The following is a 21,542-nucleotide window of genomic DNA, read 5'->3' as shown; positions in this document are numbered from 1 at the left end:
CTGTTAATTCCAACCTGAAGATATTTTTATTCGAGTAGATTTACTTTTCCCCTTTTAGTCTTGGTTAAGAAATCAGTAAATCAGGAGTTATCAAACTCAACGTGATCGATAATTGTTATCTTTGCTAATTGAATTGAACTTCAATAATTCCAGTCCTTTCTCAGGAATTGACTAGAACCTGAAGATCAGACTAATTAATCCACTTGATCTTCCCTTGCTTTAGTAAAGGCTAACTAAGTGGGAGTAAGACTCAATTCTCATCACCATTGATAAGGATAACTAGGATAGGACTTCCAATTTCTCATACCTTACCAAAAGTGTGTTTTACAGTTATTTATTTATTTTACTTGTCATTCAAATTACTTATTCCTTACTTTCAAAACCCCAATTTACAATCTTCATAACCAATAGTAAGAACATACCTCCCTGCAGTTCCTTGAGAAGACGACCCGAGGTTTAAATACTTCAGTTATTAATTTTAAAGGGGTTTGTTACTTGTGACAACCAAAACATTTGTACGAAAGGATTTCTGTCGGTTTAGAAACTATATCTACAACGTGACTATTTTTATAAAATTCTTTACCAGCAAAAATCCTAACGTCAAAATGGCGCCGTTGCCGGGGATTTTCAAACGTGTGCCTTATTATTGGTTATTGTAAATATTTATTTTGCCTGTTCATTTATTTTATTTTTGCTTTTTAATTTTTATTAGCTACTATGAATTCTCACCCCTCTCGCTTTGAGTTTGGTTCTAATATTGTTGAAAGGAGTGAAAGCTATAACAAGAATATGCATCAAGGTCAGAGAAATCAAAGATGGATGGAGCCAAGAGGATTTGGTCAACCCTTTAGGCAACAACACCCTCCAAGATATCATGGACAAAGACCATTCTACAATGCATACCAAGCTGATAGATATGGTGGACCACCCTGTAACTACCAACAAGCCCCACCATGTGCTTATAGACCACCCTCTCAACGTAGCTTTGAACCACCACACTCACAAGTTCCTTTTCACCATTCACCACCATATGATCCTTATTTACCCCAATCTCAATCCGATTACTCCCAAACACCACCACTTCCCTACGTACCATGTCCAAATCCATCACCTCCAGAATCACAGGCTCGCCTCAAGAAAACAGTAGATCAACTTCAAACAACCCTTCATCAACTGGAGCAAGCAATAAGTCAATTATCTTCTAGACGTTCGGGCATTCAAGGACCTCCCACAACCCCATGTGGACAATCTGATGAAGAGCATAGCATGAAGGAGATACTAGAAACTCCAGTGGACAAAACAGAGCGTGACTTCGTACTGGAACAAGTAGAGGAAGCTGTCATTATAAATGAAGAAGAGTTGGTTGAAGACTTAGGAGACGCTGAACTTCCATGGGAATCCAGAGTTGTGGAAAATTCTGTCAAGGACGTTACAATTGATGCTAAGGAGGATAGTGCACAACCCCCAAGGCAAGTCTTTTATGAATAACTAGACGGAATAATCCAAGAAGCAAATCTCCTTGATGATGATAGTCACAAGTCATGTTCTCCTAGTAATGAACTTGCATCCGCACGTGAATTCTCTGAGATTGAAGAACCTTATCCAAGTGAATACGAAGAAGATGCGGAGGTAGATTTCTCTCAACCTCCAGCTTATGACTTGAGTGATGAGGAAGACATAGAAGACTTTGATCAGGACGATGTTGCATTTGAAGAATTCTACAAGGAAGTGGAGAAATTCACAGAAGAGCACAAGGGAGTAGAACTTACAGAACCACTGGACACACCTACCCCAAGACCATTACCACCTAATACAAGCTTCAAGTGGGTACAATCCTTAACCTTTATCTTTACTTTTCCACTTGAATATGGTTTGCTTGAAACAGATGGCCAGCTTAGAGCTCTCTGCGGCTTTAAGAGTAAGAGGGAAATGGCTCGCACTCAGAGCTGGTGCACAAGGTTCAATAAGGTTCCACGCTTCAACTCGAAGTGCACGGATTGGCATCATGTTCAATCGAATGTATCTCGGAAAACGTTTGGTTATCTTGGTGAGAATCTAATTTCTAAACTGCCTGGATGAAAAAATATAAATCAAGACGAAGGAGGATTTAAAAGCAAAGTTTGGGATCCTGGAATCTATTCTGACATTCGTCACCCCGGGAGCCTGAGAATATGTTTGAAGCTACTCAGAAGCTTTACATGCCTAGTTTGGGACCCCGGAGGCTGTTGGCATTCCAAACATTGGTGGAGATTTCTGGATGAGTTTAAGCATAAGCCACCATAACAGGAAGCTAATCCAATGTCCAACTTAAGGACTTTAACTAAAAGTGCTAGGTGGGAGACAACCCACCATGGTATGGTCGTTTCTTTTTCAGTTTTATTTCGTGTTATTTAATTTTATTCTTTTTTTCAATTGAACCTGAATATTATTCATTAGCATTGCATACTGCATAATTGCATAATTGCATATATAAAAAAAAAGGCATGCGACGCAACCGCATTGCTCATGCGATCACGTCAGTTGCGAAAACCACCTCCCACACGCCCGCGTCATTAACGCAGCCGCGTGATCTGGAAATCGGCGTAAAGATCCAACGTCCCTGACGCGATCGCGTCACTTGCACAACACCCATCCCACGCGATAACGTGAGCGATGCGTCCGCGTCGCGTGGATATCATGGCACCCCAATGGAGACAGAGAGTTGCGCCGAAACGACGCTGGAATTGTGCGTTTCGCACAATTTCCGGCGATGCGGTTGCATGCCCCACGCGACCGCGTCATTCATCCTTTTTCCATTCCATGCGGTCGCATCATTCACGCGATCGCGTCAACCCTCATTCCACCCCAGCCACGCGATCGCGTGCCCCACGCGATCACGTGGATTCAAATTCATTAACCCCCCCAGTGACGTGAAACCCTACCCTGTCGCACCCCCCAACCCCTTTCTTCTTCCTCTTCTCTGCAACCCCCCTCTCCACCCCTCGCCACCCACAACCACTACCACCGGCCGCACCACCGTCGACCACCCAGCCACGACCGCGACGCCACCCCTTCTTCCTTCCCTCTTTTTCTTCTTCTTCTCTTCTCTTCTTCTCTGCACCACCGCTGCCCCCTCTGCAACCACCACCCCCACCGCGCCACCATCACCGCCATGTAACCCACCACCAACACCCTCACCCCTTCCTTTCCTTCCCCCTTAACACCTACCCCTCCTATTACCCCTACCCAAAAACCCCCTGCCTCTAAACAGCCACCACCACCGCGCCAACCGCCCCTCAACCGCCGCATCAGCCACCACCACAACCACCCCCTACCATCTATCTGCTCTACTTTCATTCATACGCCTACCAGGTTCCGCCAGACGCCACTCTTTCAATTCGTAGTTAATTACATATTTTTCCGTTTATGTTCAAAATTAGGCTAGTTAGATATGCATGTTGTAGTGGATTCTAGGTGGTTAGGTAGCCTAGGATGTGGTTAGTGGATCTAGGCCTGATTAATTGCGCTGTTCTTGCTACTTGTTTTATAATTTTCGCAATTCTGTTGTTGCTCTAATCTAAGTATTGTTCATATGATATTCTTATTGTTTATGCTGCTATTGCGATTGCTCTTTCATGTTCATATTATTTATATCTATTTGCAGTTTATTTTAATTTATATGAACTATTCTGCTTGCTGTTTATTTTCTGGGAACATCCAATTTTAGCCGGAATGCTGCCTAATTTTTTGTAAATTATTTTGATTCTCATTCATGTATTGGTTTTGGCATTTTCAATTTTGCTTTCCTTAGCTTTCACCAAACTAATTCCTGAATGCACGGGCCAGCATTCCTATTCCTTTAGTTTCCCCGATTAATAAATCACATTATTGATGATTTGATTTCAAATTTTTGTTATTGATATATCTATATGAATCATCAACAACTTGATTTCCTTGCTTGAATATGAGTTGTGTGTTGCTTCAAATTATGAAATTCTTGTTACTTAGAAACCAATCATCTTACCACTTACTCTGACTTTCTTTTTACTAACTCACTGATTTTTTATTTCTAACCTCTTTTTCAATTTAACACCACTTTTAACTTTCTAACAACCCTCCTCTGCTTTTTGACTCACTCTTTACTTTTACTTTTTAACTCAAGGCATGTTTATGGTTTTTCCTAATTAACATGAATTCTATTTATATTACATTTTGGATTGAAATTTCTCATCTCAGCTTTTTAATTCCGAACCAATCCAAAATGCACAATTCTTCAACTCATTTCATTATTCTACTGCTCCTTTGCCACTATGTGCTTATTTTGTTATTTGCCTACTTGTTTTCCTATTTTTATTATATCCTAGATTTCTATTTTTCAGGATGTCTGACACCCAAAGAAAAGGAAAAGGAAAGGCAACAACTGGCAAACGGAAAAGAGGCGAATCCTCTATGTCCATCCTGGATATCATGCATGATGACTCCTGGCGGGAGAAACACTTTACCCCGCAGGAGAAGGCTGACCAGCTACTCCCTGCCACTGATCCCATTAAGTTTGTGATGAGCGGATACTTTATACGCTTTTTGGCATTGTTTTTAGTATGTTTTTAGTAGGATCTAGTTACTTTTAGGGATGTTTTTATTAGTTTTTATGTTAAATTCACATTTCTGGACTTTACTATGAGTTTGTGTGTTTTTCTGTGATTTTAGGTATTTTCTGGCTGAAATTGAGGAACTTGAGCAAAAATCAGATTCAGAGGTTGAAGAAGGACTGCTGATGCTGTTGGATTCTGACCTCCCTGCACTCAAAGTGGATTTTCTGGAGTTACAAAACTCCAAATGGCGCGCTCTTAACGGCGTTGGAAAGTAGACATCCAGGGCTTTCCATCAATGTATAATAGTTCATACTTTGCCCGAGTTTAGACGATGCAAAAGGGCGTTGAATGCCAGTTCTATGCTGTAGTCTGGAGTTAAACGCCAGAAACACGTCACGAACCAGACTTGAACACCAAAAATACGTTACAACTTGGCGTTCAACTCCAAGAATGACCTCTCCACGTGTAAACTTTAAGCTCAGCCCAAGCACACACCAAGTGGGCCCCGGAAGTGGATTTGCACATCAATTACTTATTTCTGTAAACCCTAGTAACTAGTTTAGTATAAATAGGACTTTTTACTATTGTATTTACATCTTTTACATCTTGGGACGTCTAGTTCTTAGATCATAGGGGCTGGCCATTCGGCCATGCCTGAAGCTTTCACTTATGTATTTTTCAACGGTAGAGTTTTTGCACTCCATAGATTAAGGTGTGGAGCTCTGCTGTTCCTCATGATTTAATGCAAAGTACTACTGTTTTTCTATTCAATTCAACTTATTCCGCTTCTAAGATATCCATTTGCACCCAAGAACATGATGAATGTGATGATTATGTGACGCTCATCATCATTCTCACTTATGAACGCGTGCCTGACAAACACTTCCGTTCTACATGCAAACAAGCTAGAATGAATATTTCTTGGATATCTAATATAGGGGACCGAGTCCGAGTTATTAGTGTCTTCGTGGTATAAGTTAGAACTCATGGATGGCCATTCCTGAGATCCGAAAAGTCTAAACCTTGTCTGTGGTATTCCGAGTAGGATCTGGGAAGGGATGGCTGTGACGAACTTCAAACTCGCGAGTGCTGGGTGTAGTGACAGACGCAAAAGAAGGGTGAATCCTATTCCAGTATGATCGAGAACCTCCAGATGATTAGCCGTGCCGTGACAGAGCATTTGGACCTTTTTCGCAGAGAGGATGGGATGTAGCCATTGACAACGGTGATGCCCTATATAAAGCTTGCTATGGAAAGGAGTAGGAAGGATTGGATGAAGACAGCAGGAAAGCAGAGGTTCAGAGGAACGAAAGCATCTCTATACGCTTATCTGAAATTCTCACCAATGAATTACGTAAGTATTTCTATCTTTATTTTCTGCTTATTTATTATTATTATTCGAAAAACTCCATAACCATTTGATATCCGCCTGACTGAGATTTACAAGGTGACCATAGCTTGCTTCAAGCCGACAATCTCCGTGGGATCGACCCTTACTCACGTAAGGTTTTATTACTTGGACGACCCAGTGCACTTGCTGGTTAGTTGTATAGAAGTTGTGACAAATTATGAATTAAGATTAGAGCACCAAGTTTTTGGAGCCATTACTAGGGATCACAATTTCGTGCACCAGTTTGCAAACAGATACTGCGAGCTGAAGTATCCGGTGTTTGCAACCTCCAGGAATCTGTACCTGGAGCGGACTTTGAAAATTTCGGAAGAACTCCAGCAATACACCTCTGATCAAATCAAACAAAGAGGCTGGTTCTTCCTGGAGAGAAACCTGACAGAGGTTAATGCTTCTTGGGTAAGAGAGTTTTACTGCAATTACTTCATAACTTCCCTAGATGCAGTGAACCTAAGAGGGAAGCAGATACGGCTCACTGAAGAGGCCATTGAGGATATTCTGCAGCCTCAGCCTAAATCCAATCAGCTTGATGGTTACCAAAAGGCTGAGGAGGACATGCGCTTTATGAGGTTTGACTGGGATGCGGTCAAGGCAAGGATAGCCCTTGACCGACTGTCCCATGGGTCATGGGTCAGAACACCACCATGCCTAAGTGAATCAAGTGGATATACTTAAATGATGAGGCTTGGCTCTGGCACCAGATCCTGAGCAACTTTATTATGCCGAGTACTCATGAGACGGAGCTACCTGCCGCTATGATCACCCTCCTCTGGTGTGTGATGGAGGGTAAGGACCTGTACCTGCCACGATTCATCCGGTACTACATGGCCAGGGTCCACGTCAGAGGCACTCTCCCCTTTCCATATCAGATTACCCAGCTCGGCCGTCGAGCTGACGTGCCTTGGGAGGATGCTGATGAGAAGCCACCTGCTGTAGAATGCACGAAGATTATCCCTCACAGCAGAAACTTTCTAGCTTTGGGATATAGACCTCCATTCCTCACTGCCCCTGATGAGACAGCCACACCTTCAGCTGGCCCCGCTTCATCTACTGCTACCCCAGCTACCACCACTGCACCTCCACCTGCCTCAGAGCCAGTTTATCACCTCGTGTACTGCCTATTTCAGCAGCTAGACCAGATGGAGCACCGCAACCGGAACCGATATGAGAGATCTGAGCGTCGCAGTAAGCGACGCTATGAGCACCTAAAGCTGCTGATACGATCTGGCGACGATATCCCTCCGAGCATGACACACTATCAGAGCCATCTGAGGAGGAGGCAGATGATCATGAGGTGGAGACCCATCCACAGAGAGAGGCTGAGCAGGCACGCTCGGAGCAGGCTGCATCACAGCAGGAGGAGCCGCATCAGATTCAGGCTGCAGACCCAGAGGTTCCTATACAGTCAGCACCTCCTCTGCAGCAGGCAGATCCTCAGACCACCACCACAGAGACTCCAGCCACCCATCCTTCCAGTGATGACACTCCTTCACATCCTGCTTGAGTGAGCATCGAGGGCGATGCTTTATTTTAAGTGTGGGGAGGTTGCCATCTCTGGCGTATTTTTCTTGGTGAACCACTACAGACTTTTTTATTTTATTTTGTTATTTTTCTGTATTTTGATCTTTATTTTTATTTCTTAGTACTTATATATTGCTCTTTTCATGTATTTCTACTCTATTTCTGCATGTTGCACTTTAGTTTATATTTTAGCCAGTTAGTTTAGTTGCAATTCTAACTTATTAGTTATAGAATATGTGAATTAATTAGTATAGTTTATCGTTTTAGTATATGGTAGTTTGGTTTAAATTGAAAATAAAAAGGAAGTAAACTAGAGACTTTAATATAAACAATCCACACACCTTGTATATATAGCATTACATGTTAGTTAGTTAACAACATTTCATCAAGGAGAAACACTAAAACTTTAAAGCCACCCTAAGATTTACATTGAGAATAATGGGAACTCTTAATTTTTACTTGCATGACATATATAACTGTGATATGATTTTTGAGCTAGAGAACACACAGCCTGTGAGTTTTGAGCTTAATTGTATGGTTACATTCAAACCATAATATTTTATTCCTGTGTGTTTTGCCCTTCTTTTTTATTCTGATGTTCTTTACTTTGTTTTAATCTATATGTCCAATTATAGAATATAGATACATACCAAGAAAGTAATTGAGGCCATTGTTTGATTCTAGCTCACTTATCCTAAATTAGCCTACCTTTTACATCACCCTTGTTAGCCCCCTTGAGCTTTTAATCCCCTCTTGTTCTATAAACCACATTACTAGCCTTAAGCAGAAAAACAAAATAAAAATCCCAAGTTGAATCCTTGGTTAGCTTAAGATAGAAATTGTGTATTGTTTAAGTGTGGGGAACCTTATGGGAACATGGATGATAAAAACAAAGGTAGAAAGTTAAAAAGAATAAAGACATTTCAAAATAAAAGTTTTGGGAAGCATGCTCATGTGAAGTCAAAACAATTGAATTAACATGTGCACTAAAAAAAATTTCTATTTAAATGAAGGGGATAAAAAAATTTCCCAATTGCAAAATAAAAAAGAATCAATGCACATGGGACAAAAGTTAAAGTTAATATATGTGCTTGCAATACAAAGTGAAAAAAAATTGGGTAAATAGGTAAAGAAGCTTTGCTTTATAAATATGTATGTTAGGTGAGATCTTAGACTAATCAAGGATTTACTTATTAGCTCACTTAGCCTTATACATACACCCTTACCTTTACCTTGGCCCCATTACAACCTTAAATAAAGACCTCATGATTTTTTGTATGTCTGTATTCTATAATTGTTGATTAGTTAGATGAAGAACAAAGTTATAGAAAGTAAGGATAAAAAGAAGAATGGAGTGATTAACCCAATAAACACTGAGTGACTAGAGAGTAAACACAAAATCCAGTGAGGGTTCAATAGCTCTTCAACATATATCTCTGCTTAAATTGTTAATTGTCTTGCAAGTTTATAAATTATTTTTCTTTCCCATCTCAATTGTAAAAGTGCTTTAACATTGTCTAAGGTTTGGCTATGCATATATGACTCCTTGAGAATGTGAATTAGTTCAACTACATGTAAGTTTTATATACAAGTGAATGACAATTAGAATTGCATGATTCATTTAGGTAGTTGTATTTAGAATAGATTGCATTGCATGAGATTCCACCACTTTAACTTTAACCTTACTCTTTATCTTGGATTTAGCATGAGGACATGCTATTGTTTAAGTGTGGGGAGGTTGATAAACCCATATTTTATGATATATTTTGTGCCTAATTTAAGTGATTTATTCAATCCTTCACTCACTTATTCATGTTAATTGCATGGTTTTACTTTCCCTTCCTTATTATGTGAGATATGTGAAAAACATGTTTCCTATGCTTTAAGAATAATTATTTTAATTACCCTTTATTACCATTCGATGACGTGATTTGTGTGTTGAGTAGTTTCAGATCTTCTAAGGCATGAATGACTTAAAGGATGGAAAGGAAACATACAAAAATGGAAGGAAAGCACAAAATGGAGTTTTTGAAGAAACTGGCAGTGACGCGAATGCGTGGACGACGCGGCCGCATTTCCAGTGCGAAGAGAGCGTGACGCGAATGCGTGAATGATGCGAACGCGCGCCTTGAGCAGAACGCAGATGACGCGGACGCATGACCGAAGCGAACGCGTGATAAGGAAAACTCCAGATGACGCGACCGCGTGACCCACGCGGACGCGTGATAGAGGCCACGCACCAGAAATTACAGAAAACGCTCCCAGCGATTTCTAAAGCCCTTTTTGGCCCAGATCCAAGTACAGAAAGCACAGATTAGAGGCTATAAAGTGGGGGAATGCATCCATTCAAAAGAGAGTCTTCAATTATTTGCTTTTGATGATTTAGATGTAGTTTTTAGAGAGAGGTCCTCTCCTCTCTCTCTTAGCATTAGGATTTAGGATTTTTCTTGCTTTTATGATTGTCTCTTTTTATCAGGTTCAACTTTCCTTTTTATTATCTTCTCAATTTAATTTATGAACTTTTCTATGTTACAGATAATTCTCTTAATTAATGTTATTTGAGGTATTTCAATTTATGATTGCTCTCTTTTGTTTATGTTACTGTTAATTCCAACCTGAAGATATTTTTATTCGAGTAGATTTACTTTTCCCCTTTTGGTCTTGGTTAAGAAATCAATAACTCAGGAGTTATCAAACTCAACATGATCAATAATTGTTATCTTTGCTAATTGAATTAAACTTCAATAATTCCAGTCCTTTCTCAGGAATTGACTAGAACCTGAAGATCAGACTAATTAATCCACTTGATCTTCCCTTGCTTTAGTAAAGGCTAACTAAGTGGGAGTAAGACTCAATTCCCATCACCATTGATAAGGATAACTAGGATAGGACTTCCAATTTCTCATACCTTGCCAAAAGTGTGTTTTACAGTTATTTATTTATTTTAATTGTCATTCAAATTACTTGTTCCTTACTTTCAAAACCCCCAATTTACAATCTTCATAACCAATAGTAAGAACATACCTCCCAGCAGTTCCTTGAGAAGACGACCCGAGGTTTAAATACTTCGGTTATTAATTTTAAAGGGGTTTGTTACTTGTGACAACCAAAACGTTTGAACGAAGGGATTTCTGTCGGTTTAGAAACTATATCTACAACGCGACTATTTTTATAAAATTTTTTACCAGCAAAAATCCTAACGTCAATGGTGCTGACTAGATAATTAGGAGGTGTATGCCTCAATCAGAGTTCCAGTCAATTTTAGAGGCCTGCCACTCTTCTTAGAGTGGTGGACATTTTGGACCTCAAAGAATAGCTAGAAAAATTTTAGACTGTGGATTCTGGTGGCGCACTCTTTTTAAGGATGCTACTGATGAGAGAACTTTTGCGTGGTCTAGAAATTTGCGGAAAAATCCTTGTTGCAAGTATAGTTTCTAAACCTTCAAAAGTCCTTTCATACAAACGTTTTGGTTGTCACAAGTAACAAACCCCTAAATAAATTGATAACCGAAGTATTCAAATCTCGGGTCGTCTTCTCAAGGAATTGTAGGGAGGTGTTCTTATTATTGATTATGAGTCTTGTAAATTGGGGGTTTTGGAAAGAAGGAGCATGTAATGTAAGATAGCAAGTCGTTAAAATAATAAATAACAAAGCTCTGGGCAAGGTATAAGAACTGAAAGTCCTATCCTGGTTATCCATATCAATTGTGATGAGAATTGGATTTTTCTCCCACTTTGTTAACCTCTAACTATGAAGGTAAATTAAGTGGATGAATTAATTTTTATTCCTCATATCCTAGTCTTTCCTTGAGAAAAGTTAGAGTTATTGGAACTCGAATTAATTCTTGAAGAATTCCAATTTTCAATCAACAATGAGTTTGATAACTCAAGTGTCTCCAATGACTCAACCAAAGTCAAGAGGGAAAGTTCTAAATTAAATTAAAAGCATCAATATAAATAAAGCAAAGCAATCTTAAATCTGAAATACCTCAAATAATATTAATTAAGAAAATCATAACATGAATGTAGCATAAGCCAAATAGGCAACATAACTAATACAAGCATTAAAGCATCTGAAAGTAAAAAGAGAAATATAAAATAAAAAAGAATATTGAACCTGGGATTGAGAGGCACTCCTAAAACTAAGAGAAATCCTAAATCCTAATCCTAAGAAAGAGAAGAGAACCTCTCTCTCTAAAAACTACATCTAAATCCTAAAATTGTGAATATGAAAGCTTATTATCATGAATGGATGCATTCTCCCACTTTATACCTCTAAAATTGTGGGGCACGCGTTCGCGTTGCCTAGCGTCAGGGCAACTATGGCATATTATATATCAAATCGAAGCTCCAGAAGATAGCTTTCCAACGCAACTGGAACTGCGTCGTTTGGACCTCTGTAGCTCAAGTTATGATTGTTTTAGTGCGAGAGGGTCAGGTTGACAGCTTTGCAGTTCCTTCAACTTCTTGTATTCCTTCCACTTTTGCATGCTTCCTTTCCATCCTCTAGACCATTCCTGCCCTGTAATCTCTGAAAACACTTAACACACATATCAAGGCATCTAATGGTGATAAAAAAGGATTAATATTAGCAAATATAAGGCCAAAGAATCATGTTTTCAATCATAGCACAAAATCAGGAAGGAGAATGTAAACTCATGCAAATAGTATGAATAAGTGGGTAAAGAGTTGATAAAATCCACTCAATTGAGCACAAGATAAACCATAAAATAGTGGTTTATCAACCTCCCCACACTTAAACATTTGCATGTCCTCATGCTAAGCTCAAGAGAAGCTATAAAGATGATGAGGAATGGTAGATTAATATGAAATGCAACCTATCTGTATGAATGCAACTACATGCAAAATGTTTCTACCTACTTGGTTAAAAGCAAACAAGTTCTCCAAGACAAACATAAATCAGATTTCACTAATTCAAATCATACAATAAAAAACAAGTAAACTTGTAAGAAGACAGCTCATGAAAGCAGGGAACATAGAATCAAGCCTTGAACCCTTACTTGTAGTGTATATCACTCTAATCTCTCAAGTGTATAGGGTAATCACTCTACTCTTCTCTAATCATGCTTTCTAAAACTTTGTTCTTCATCTAACCAATCAACAAATATTTAGCATATCAATGCAAACATTATGAGGTCTTTTTAGGGTTGTAATGGGGCTGAGGTAAAGGTAAGGATATATGTATGGCCAAGTGAGCTTTATAAAGTGAATCCTTGATTAGTTTAAGATCTCACCTAACATATACATACTTTATATAATTTTAAAATACTTTACCTAACTACCCAAATTTTTCCCACTTTTGTATTACATGCTCAAGTATCAAACTTATTTTTGAATTTTGTCCCATGTGCATTGATTCTTTTTATTTTGCATTTGGGATAATATTATTTTTCTCTTTTTTTTTGTATCCCCTTATTTAATTACTTAATATATATATATATATATATTTTTTTTTTCAATGCACATGGTAATTTAATTATTTTGATTTCACATGAGCATGCTTCCCAAATTTTCAAATAACTTATTCAATTTAATTTCCTACTTTTTCATATCATCCCATGTTCCCATAAAATTTTCCACACTTAAATTATACACAATATCTATCTTAAGCTAACCAAGGATTCAACTTGGGATTTTTATTTTGTTTTTCTGCTTAAGGCTAGTAATGTGGTTATGAAATAAAAGGGGGTTAAAAAGTTCAAAGTGGCTAACAAGGATGATGTAAAATGTAGGCTTATTTGGGATAAGTGAGCTAATAACAAATAATGGCCTCAATCATATGCAAGCATGTAAATACACTAAATAATGGACATATAGAATGGAATAAAGCAAAGATTGCAATTATAGAGAAGAAAACACACAAGAATAAAAATTTATGGTTAAATAATGTAACCATGTAAATAAGCTCAAAATCTCACAGGTTGTGTGTTCTTTGGCTCAAAAACCATGTTCCAAATACAACTTCAAACAAGTTTTAACATAAAAAATTTTTTCAATTTAAATTAGTGAAAATTTTCAAAAATAGAGTCCTAAAAAGAAATTTATTACTTTAACCAAGTAGTGACTAAATGCATAAAATCAAACAAATATGCAATTAAATATGCAAATGCAGCAATTAACAAAGAAATTAAAATATTGGTGTTGATAAGAAAATACTAACCCATGGAGATCGGTATCGACCTCCCCACACTTAAAGATTGCACCGTCCTCGGTGCATGCTGAGATGTGCAGGTGGACGGGTTGTTCCAACTGATGCTTTTCTTCAAGGATTGTGCAGATGGACTTGTTTGTCTCCCCTTTTAGAAGTTTCTCCCTTTTTCCGTCTTCGGTGGCCAGCCTGAAAGAAGAGAAAAAGAAGAACAGTAATACCCAGAAGTAAAGATAAGAAAATAAATGAAGTATGGGTGGGTTAATGCCAAATGATAAGGGTCTCAATTACATGGAAGCTTGATGCCAAGGCATCTTAGGCTAGTTTCACTAGCATTTTTCTGTTAGTTTTAGTTGTTTTATGCATTTTCTTGAGCTTAAAGTAACCAAGAATGGTTAAATGAATAACAAAGCAATGAACCATCCAAACAGTATGATTTTGATGCAAATTCCATGAGTTTTAGTTATATTACTTAAATGCTATGAATGGAAGATTTCTCATGAAATTTTGCAAGACTTTGATGCAATTGTTTGGATGATTTCAGGGAAGAAGAGGCTAGGCAAGGAAGCAACAAAATCAATAAAGGAAGCTTGAATATCACATGTGGAGTTTAAGTTCCAGTTTAAGCTTAAACTGGAACTTAAACTACCAAGCCATATAATGCTGGAAATGGCGTTTAAGTTCCAGTTTAAGCCTAAACTGGAGCTTAAACGCCAGAATCATGAAGGCTAAGAAATGCTGGAACTGGCGTTTAACCTCCAGTTTAACCTTAAACTGGAAGTTAAACGCCAGAATGAGAATTTCACCAAGGGAGCATTTCCACGTTTAAGCTCCAGTTTAACCTTAAACTGGAGCTTAAACGTGTTCGACACAATTTCTCACCAGGAGCATTTCCACGTTTAAGCTCCAGTTTAAGGTTAAACTGGAGCTTAAACGTGTTCGACTATTTCTCTTCTCCAGGGTTGCTTTCTCATTTCCACGTTTAAGCTTCAGTTTAACCTTAAACTGAAGCTTAAACGTGTTCGACCCAATTGCTCCTCCAGGGTTGCTTTCTTCATTTCCACGTTTAAGCTTCAGTTTAACCTTAAACTGAAGCTTTAACGTGTTCGACATTTCACACTCCTGGGTTACTTTCTTCCATTTCCACGTTTAAGTTTCAGTTTAACCTTAAACTAGAACTTAAACTTCAACTTAAACGCCACTTTTTGAAAGGATTTCTGGGCCAAATATATTGAAGTTTAAGTTAGCATTTGACCACAAACATTAACTTAAACGTATTATGGTATGAAACCCAATTGAATATCATGTTTATGGGATTGGGCCTGAAGGATTGATGAGTCTGGAGCTTTAATTTGTTGAGTCTTGTGTCATTACTTGTTTATGACTAAGTTTGCTCAATGAATGTTACAGAATTGGATCACAGCCTCATCAGGATTATGGACCATAAACCCAAAGCAAAAGGAAATCAGGGAAAGGCCTCAAAGCCCAAGAAACACAACAGAAGCTCAATTTAGAAAGTGTATAAATAGGATAGAATTTAAGTTAGTTGGGGGAAGTTTTTACACGGAGAACTTCGGATCATTTTCTTTTAGTTTTGTAATTGAATTCAGAGCTATGACTCACTAAACCCCTTTCATTGGGTTAGGGAGCTCTATTGTAATTCAATGAATCAATAATAGTTTTATCTTCTTCTTCAATCTTTTCTCTTGAATTTTGTTAGAAAGCTTCTCGATCTAATTCCATTGGGTAGTTGTCTTGGGAAAGAAACTGCCCATAATTGGAATCCTTCGGAACCTTGGGAAAGGAATGGAGGATTCATGCTAGAGAAGCTTTCTCACAGTGAATTGGATTGGGGTTTGGATGGATATTGTGACATGTAATCCTACCAAATTGTGGTTCATGAAACTGTGTGGTATAATCAGTGATCGAGCATCATCTCTTCTTATGAACATTTAAACCAAGGGATTGGGAATTTGTTTGTTTTTAGAGAGAATTGGTGAGCCAAGGGATTGGGATCCAATCATATAAGATTGCCAAGCAAAATTTAATGAATGCATTGGTTGAGGAAGGGATAAAAGTTGTTTTGATTCGGAGATCTCAATATCTCCTAACACCCAATGAATTCCCATTTCTGATTTACCACTTTCTCTTTACATTCTGCAATTAAATTCATGCAATCACCCCTATCCCTTTTAATTTCAGCAATTTAGCTTCTCGCTCTTTAATTCATGCAAATTTTACATTCTGCAATTCTCATCTAAATCTTGATTCCGCTCAACTAGAACATACTTCTAATCCGAATTGCTCACTCAACCAATCCTTGTGGGATTCGACCTCACTCTATTGTGAGTTTTTACTTGACGATAACCGGTGCACTTGCCGGAAGGAATTTTGCCGATCGTGCAATTTCCTAAATCGTAGCATAACAAGTTTATGCGCATCAAGTTTATGGCGCCGTTGCCGGGGATTGGTTTTCGATTGACAATTCTCAAATTGGAAGTTAACTAGATTGAGCATTTTTTTTGTTTTGATAATTTAGTTCAAGTTACTTGTTGAATTTTAACTTCTGCACTCTGTTACTTGTTTTCTTTCTTTATGCCTTTAAATTCAAGCCACTAACTCACTGACCCACTAACTATTTGAATTAATTCCTCAACTGCTCTAACCATACTCTTCCATTAACCAAGAGTATTTCACTTGTTTGGTGCCTGTGCTGTGTTCTTGTATGACAGGTAGGAGAGGAGAGACATCAACTCCTCCATATACCGAACCAGAGAGGACCCTTCATAGACTTAGAAGGGAAGCAAGAGGGAAGAGAGTACTGAGAGAAGAGGAATCTGAAGGAGAATCTGAGGACAATTTTGAGGAATCTTTAGATCTCAACATGGATAGAGAAGTTCACAACCATGAGAGGGCTGATGGAAACAATGCCATTCCTGAGAGGAGGGTTCTTGGTTCATACATAAACCCAACCTCTGGGAATTGTGGTAGCAGCATTCAGAAACCACCCATTCAGGCCAACAATTTTGAACTTAAACCACAGCTAATATCACTTGTGGAGGATCATTGTTCATTTGGTGGGAGTGCTAATGAAGATCCAAACCAACATCTCACAAAATTCCTGAGAATTTGCGACACTGTGAAGTCCAATGGAGTCCAGGAAGATACCTATAAATTGCTCTTGTTCCCATTTTCACTTAGGGACAAGGCAGCTAAGTGGCTGGAATCATTCCCAAGGGGGAGCCTAACAACCTGGGATGAGGTGGAAAGCAAGTTTCTGGCACGTTTCTACCCCCCACAAAAGGTCAATAGGCTTCGATCTGAGGTTCAGACTTTTAGACAACAAGATGGTGAAACTCTCTACGAGGCATGGGAGAGATTCAAGGATTTGACAAGGAAATGCCCACCAGACATGTTCCATGACTGGGTGCAATTGCATATTTTCTATGATGGACTTTCTTATGAATCAAGGAAGGCTGTAGACCATTCATCAGGAGGTTCATTGAACAGGAAAAAGACTGTGGAAGAAGCCATTGAAGTGATTGAGACAGTGGCTGAGAATGAGTACTACTATGCTTCAGAGAGACACAACACTAAGGGAGTCATGGAGCTGAACCATGTTGATACAATTTTAGCCCAAAACAAGGTGTTTGCCAAGCAACTAGCAGAGCTCACCAGGAAATTAGAAACAAAGCAAGTGGCTGCAATACACACACAAGATCAAGAGGAAGTAAGCACTGAAGGAGGTGATTGGGAAGAGGCCAACTATGTGGGAAACCAACAAAGGCAATCATATGATCCACATTCCAACACTTACAACCCAGGATGGAAAAACCACCCAAACTTTGGGTGGGGGAACCAACAAACCCAACCACAAAACCACAAACCTTACAACCATAACCAACACAACAATTCCACATACCAAAACTCCAACCAAAGATCATACCAAGCCACACAAAACACTTACTCCCAACCATCATATCATGGCCAAAATAATCAACCTACCCAACCTAATCCGAACCAACAATTTCAAGATCAATTAAACAGGATAGAAGGAATGCTTGCAAACATGGGTCAGGACATAAGTGAGTTGAAAAGCTTTAGGGATGATGTGAGATCTACCTTAAGGAACCATGGTGAAAAACTCAAGAGGATGGAGTCTCAAGTAGGAGAGCTATCTCAACAGGCCCCTAAGTCAACTGCAGTGTTCCCTAGTGACACAGAAAAGAATCCTAAAGGGGAACAAAAGGGAGTGAGATGGGAAGAATGCAAGGCCATCACCATATTGAAGGAAGTCTCAGAAGAAGAAGGAATCAGACCCTCAGAACAGGAGCCAGAAATCTTGAAGGAAGGTGTGGAAGAAGCTAAGCAAGAAAGTGAAACTGAGTAAGCCAAGGATCTGCAAAAAGGCATGCTGGAAACATACCAACCAAAAGCACCATTTCCTCAAAGGTTAGGAGGAGGTGAAAAAGGGAAAACCTATTCAAGGTTTTTAGAGACATTTAAGTCTCTCCATATCAATATTCCCTTCCTTGAGATTCTCCAGCAGATGCCTACACAGATCAAGTATTTAAAGGAATTGCTGAGCAAGAAAAGAGTTTTGAAGGGAGGACAAACTGTAATAATGAACAAAGAATGCAGTGCCCTCATCAAGAAGGACATAGTCTCTAAGAAAACAGACCCAGGAAGTTTTCATATCCCCTGCATCATAGGGGAAACAAAAATTGACAGAGGATTCTGTGATCTAGGAGCTAGCATAAATGTGATGCCTCTGACTCTTATGAAGAGGCTACAACTGAATGAGGTGAGATCCACTGATGTAATCATACAACTGGCTGACAAAACTCAGAAGCAAGCTGAAGGGGTAGTTGAAAATGTGCTGGTGAAAGTGGGAAATTATTTCTTCCCCACAGACTTTGTCATTTTGGACATGGAGGAAAGCTACCTACACCCTATCATTCTGGGAAGGCCATTTCTAGCCACTGCTAGAGCGCTCATAGATGTAGAACAAGGAGAGCTAATCTTGAGAATACATGATGAACAGCTCATTTTCAATGTTTTCAAACCTGCATCTGAGCCTGAACCAGAACCTGAAAAGCCTAAGGATGATAGTAGCCATCTGTGTTTGGAGGAAAGCAATCCAGCAGCTGAAACTCTGAAACAGTCCTTGGAAGGCAAACAAGAATTGCAAGAGTTAAAGCCACAAGAATCAATAGAAACAGATCAGAAGGATCCTCCTGGCATAAGGGTCAATGAAGAAATCCTCAAGAGAAAGGGAAGAATTGTAAAGAAATTGCCAAGAGGGTGGAGAAACAAGAAAATTCCCACTGAAGGTTTCTCTCCGGGAGATAAAGTGATATCAAGTCATTATCTGCCAATCCCACCTGGCCTCAAAACCATTCCTTCCCAGCTCCCTCAAGTGTTCACAATCTGGAAAGTTCTTTCTATGGAACATTTGGAAATCATGAAGGAATCAAATGGGGACGTTTTCATAGTGAGAGGAGAGGACATCAAGCACTACAATCCACCCTAACAAGGGGCAACCGTCAAGCTAGTGACGTTAAAGAAGCGCTTGTTGGGAGGCAACCCAACCTGAGGTAATACTCCCTTGCTGTTTCTTTTATTTGTTTCAATAAAAAGGTGAAGTAGTTTCTGTGCATTGCAAAGAATTAAGTTTGGTGTTTCACACCAAACAATGAATTCGTGGATCAATAATTCAAAGGGGAATGTGTGACTCTAAGTTTGGTGTTCCACCACACAGATCAACTGAACACAACAACCTTTGAATTATATGAAAGGAACAACCATTCTAAGCAATCACAGGAATGCTTAAAATCCTTAGCAGCAACTTCATTCCAAGGAGAATTCAAGGACTCAAAGAGCAGAGGAGTAAGTAGGAGACTAAGTTTGGTGTTCACACACCAACTTAAGACTCAGACACTTGCCCATACATAGTTGAGCTAACCACTCAAGTGCTTGAGAAGCAAGCAACTTCATCACTCTTTGCAGGAAAGGAAACAAGGATCTGAGAAAGAACATGAAGCAACAATTAGGAGAAGAAGGAGAAATCAAATTGTCTCCTGGCAACAAAGAGAAAACAAGAAATTTCACAAGGTGGTGGTGTTCCTTGACCATTCTTTAAAAGGCAAACAAAAGCATGCTTGTTCTGGTTTAAACTGTAATTGTTGAATCTTTCTGGAATGTGAAGTTTTTAGTATGAGTGTCTGTTTATTGCTTTGAATAAAGTGAATGCCTAGATGTTTGGATATAACTTCACCTTCTTAAACAAATGCTTGCCATGCTTGTTCTGTTTCCAAAAATAAAAGAAAAGTGTGAACAAAAGTAACTTGGCTCAATTAGTGACAAATCAAGTAGAATTAAGTGGTGGTATGCATGCTTGATTGTTTAGTCAGATCACTGGAAATAGAGTGTAGAATTATCATTTTTTGTGTAGAAATTGAAAACTGTCTATGGATCTTGATGAATAAATGTCTTTGGCCATGAAAAAGAAAGAAAAAGAAGAAGAAAAAGCCACTGAAAAAGGGCAACCAAAAAGCAAAAAAATTGAGAAAATAAGCTAGGCACCAATGGTTTGAACTTCTGAGACAAATGCCTGTGGTGTTTATGTATTAAGGATATGCTTGGATGAATAGGTTCTGAGGAGTGTTTCAACACTTGGTAACTTGGGTTAACTAACCCGGGATTATCAACCAAAAGTCCATTATCAAGAGCAACCTAAATACAAAACATTTAGTCATACAAAGAGGTGCTGGGCACCAATGTCTCAAGAAGAAATGTGAACTAAAATGCCTGTAGTGGATATGTGTAGTGCACTGATAAGAAAAAGAAAATGCCAAAGGCTTGTGCAACACATGACACTAAGCAAACAAGGAGCAAAGGAGCTCTAAGAAAAAGAAAAGAAAAACAAAGAAGAGAAAAGTGCCAAGGACATAAGAATAACAAGAGGCCATAGCAGTGTTTGATGGATGCAATGAAAAAGTGATAATCTTACCTGATAAGAATGAAAAAGTGATACTGCAACTTTCTGCATAAAACCCTTCTGATGAACTTCAAATGCTTGCTAATATAGCCAATGTAATTGCTTTCTGTTTCATACTTTCTTCTCAAATAACTCAGGACTTGCTTAGGGACAAGCAAGTATTAAGTTTGGTGTTGTGATGCCAAGGCATCTTAGGCTAGTTTCACTAGCATTTTTCTGTTAGTTTTAGTTGTTTTATGCATTTTCTTGAGCTTAAAGTAACCAAGAATGGTTAAATGAATAACAAAGCAATGAACCATCCAAACAGTATGATTTTGATGCAAATTTCATGAGTTTTAGTTATATTACTTGAATGCTATGAATGGAAGATTTCTCATGAAATTTTGCAAGACTTTGATGCAATTGTTTGGATGATTTCAGGGAAGAAGAGGCTAGGCAAGGAAGCAACAAAATCAATAAAGGAAGCTTGAATATCACATGTGGAGTTTAAGTTCCAGTTTAAGCTTAAACTGGAACTTAAACTACCAAGCCATATAATGCTGGAAATGGCGTTTAAGTTCTAGTTTAAGCCTAAACTGGAGCTTAAACGCCAGAATCATGAAGGCTAAGAAATGCTGGAACTGGCGTTTAACCTCCAGTTTAACCTTAAACTGGAAGTTAAATGCCAGAATGAGAATTTCACCAAGGGAGCATTTCCACGTTTAAGCTCCAGTTTAACCTTAAACTGGAGCTTAAACGTGTTCGACACAATTTCTCACCAGGAGCATTTCCACGTTTAAGCTCCAGTTTAAGGTTAAACTGGAGCTTAAACGTGTTCGACTATTTCTCTCCTCCAGGGTTGCTTTCTCATTTCCACGTTTAAGCTTCAATTTA

The 21,542-nt window shown here is 38.7% G+C and overlaps 1 non-coding gene across 1 annotated transcript; it reads right to left on the bottom strand.

Moving 5' to 3' along the window:
- Positions 1-16,979: 16,979 nt before the first annotated feature.
- On the bottom strand, positions 16,980-17,083 carry LOC148574156 (small nucleolar RNA R71). Its single transcript, XR_015906004.1, has one exon. It is a non-coding gene; the product is annotated as a small nucleolar RNA R71 (small nucleolar RNA).
- Between the last annotated feature and the right edge of the window lie 4,459 nt (positions 17,084-21,542).

Source organism: Arachis ipaensis, chromosome B2, assembly GCF_059453495.1.
Source record: "Arachis ipaensis isolate K30076 ecotype BB chromosome B2, ASM5945349v1, whole genome shotgun sequence".
NCBI lineage: Eukaryota > Viridiplantae > Streptophyta > Magnoliopsida > Fabales > Fabaceae > Arachis > Arachis ipaensis.
This window is presented reverse-complemented; position numbering and strand designations above follow the sequence as displayed.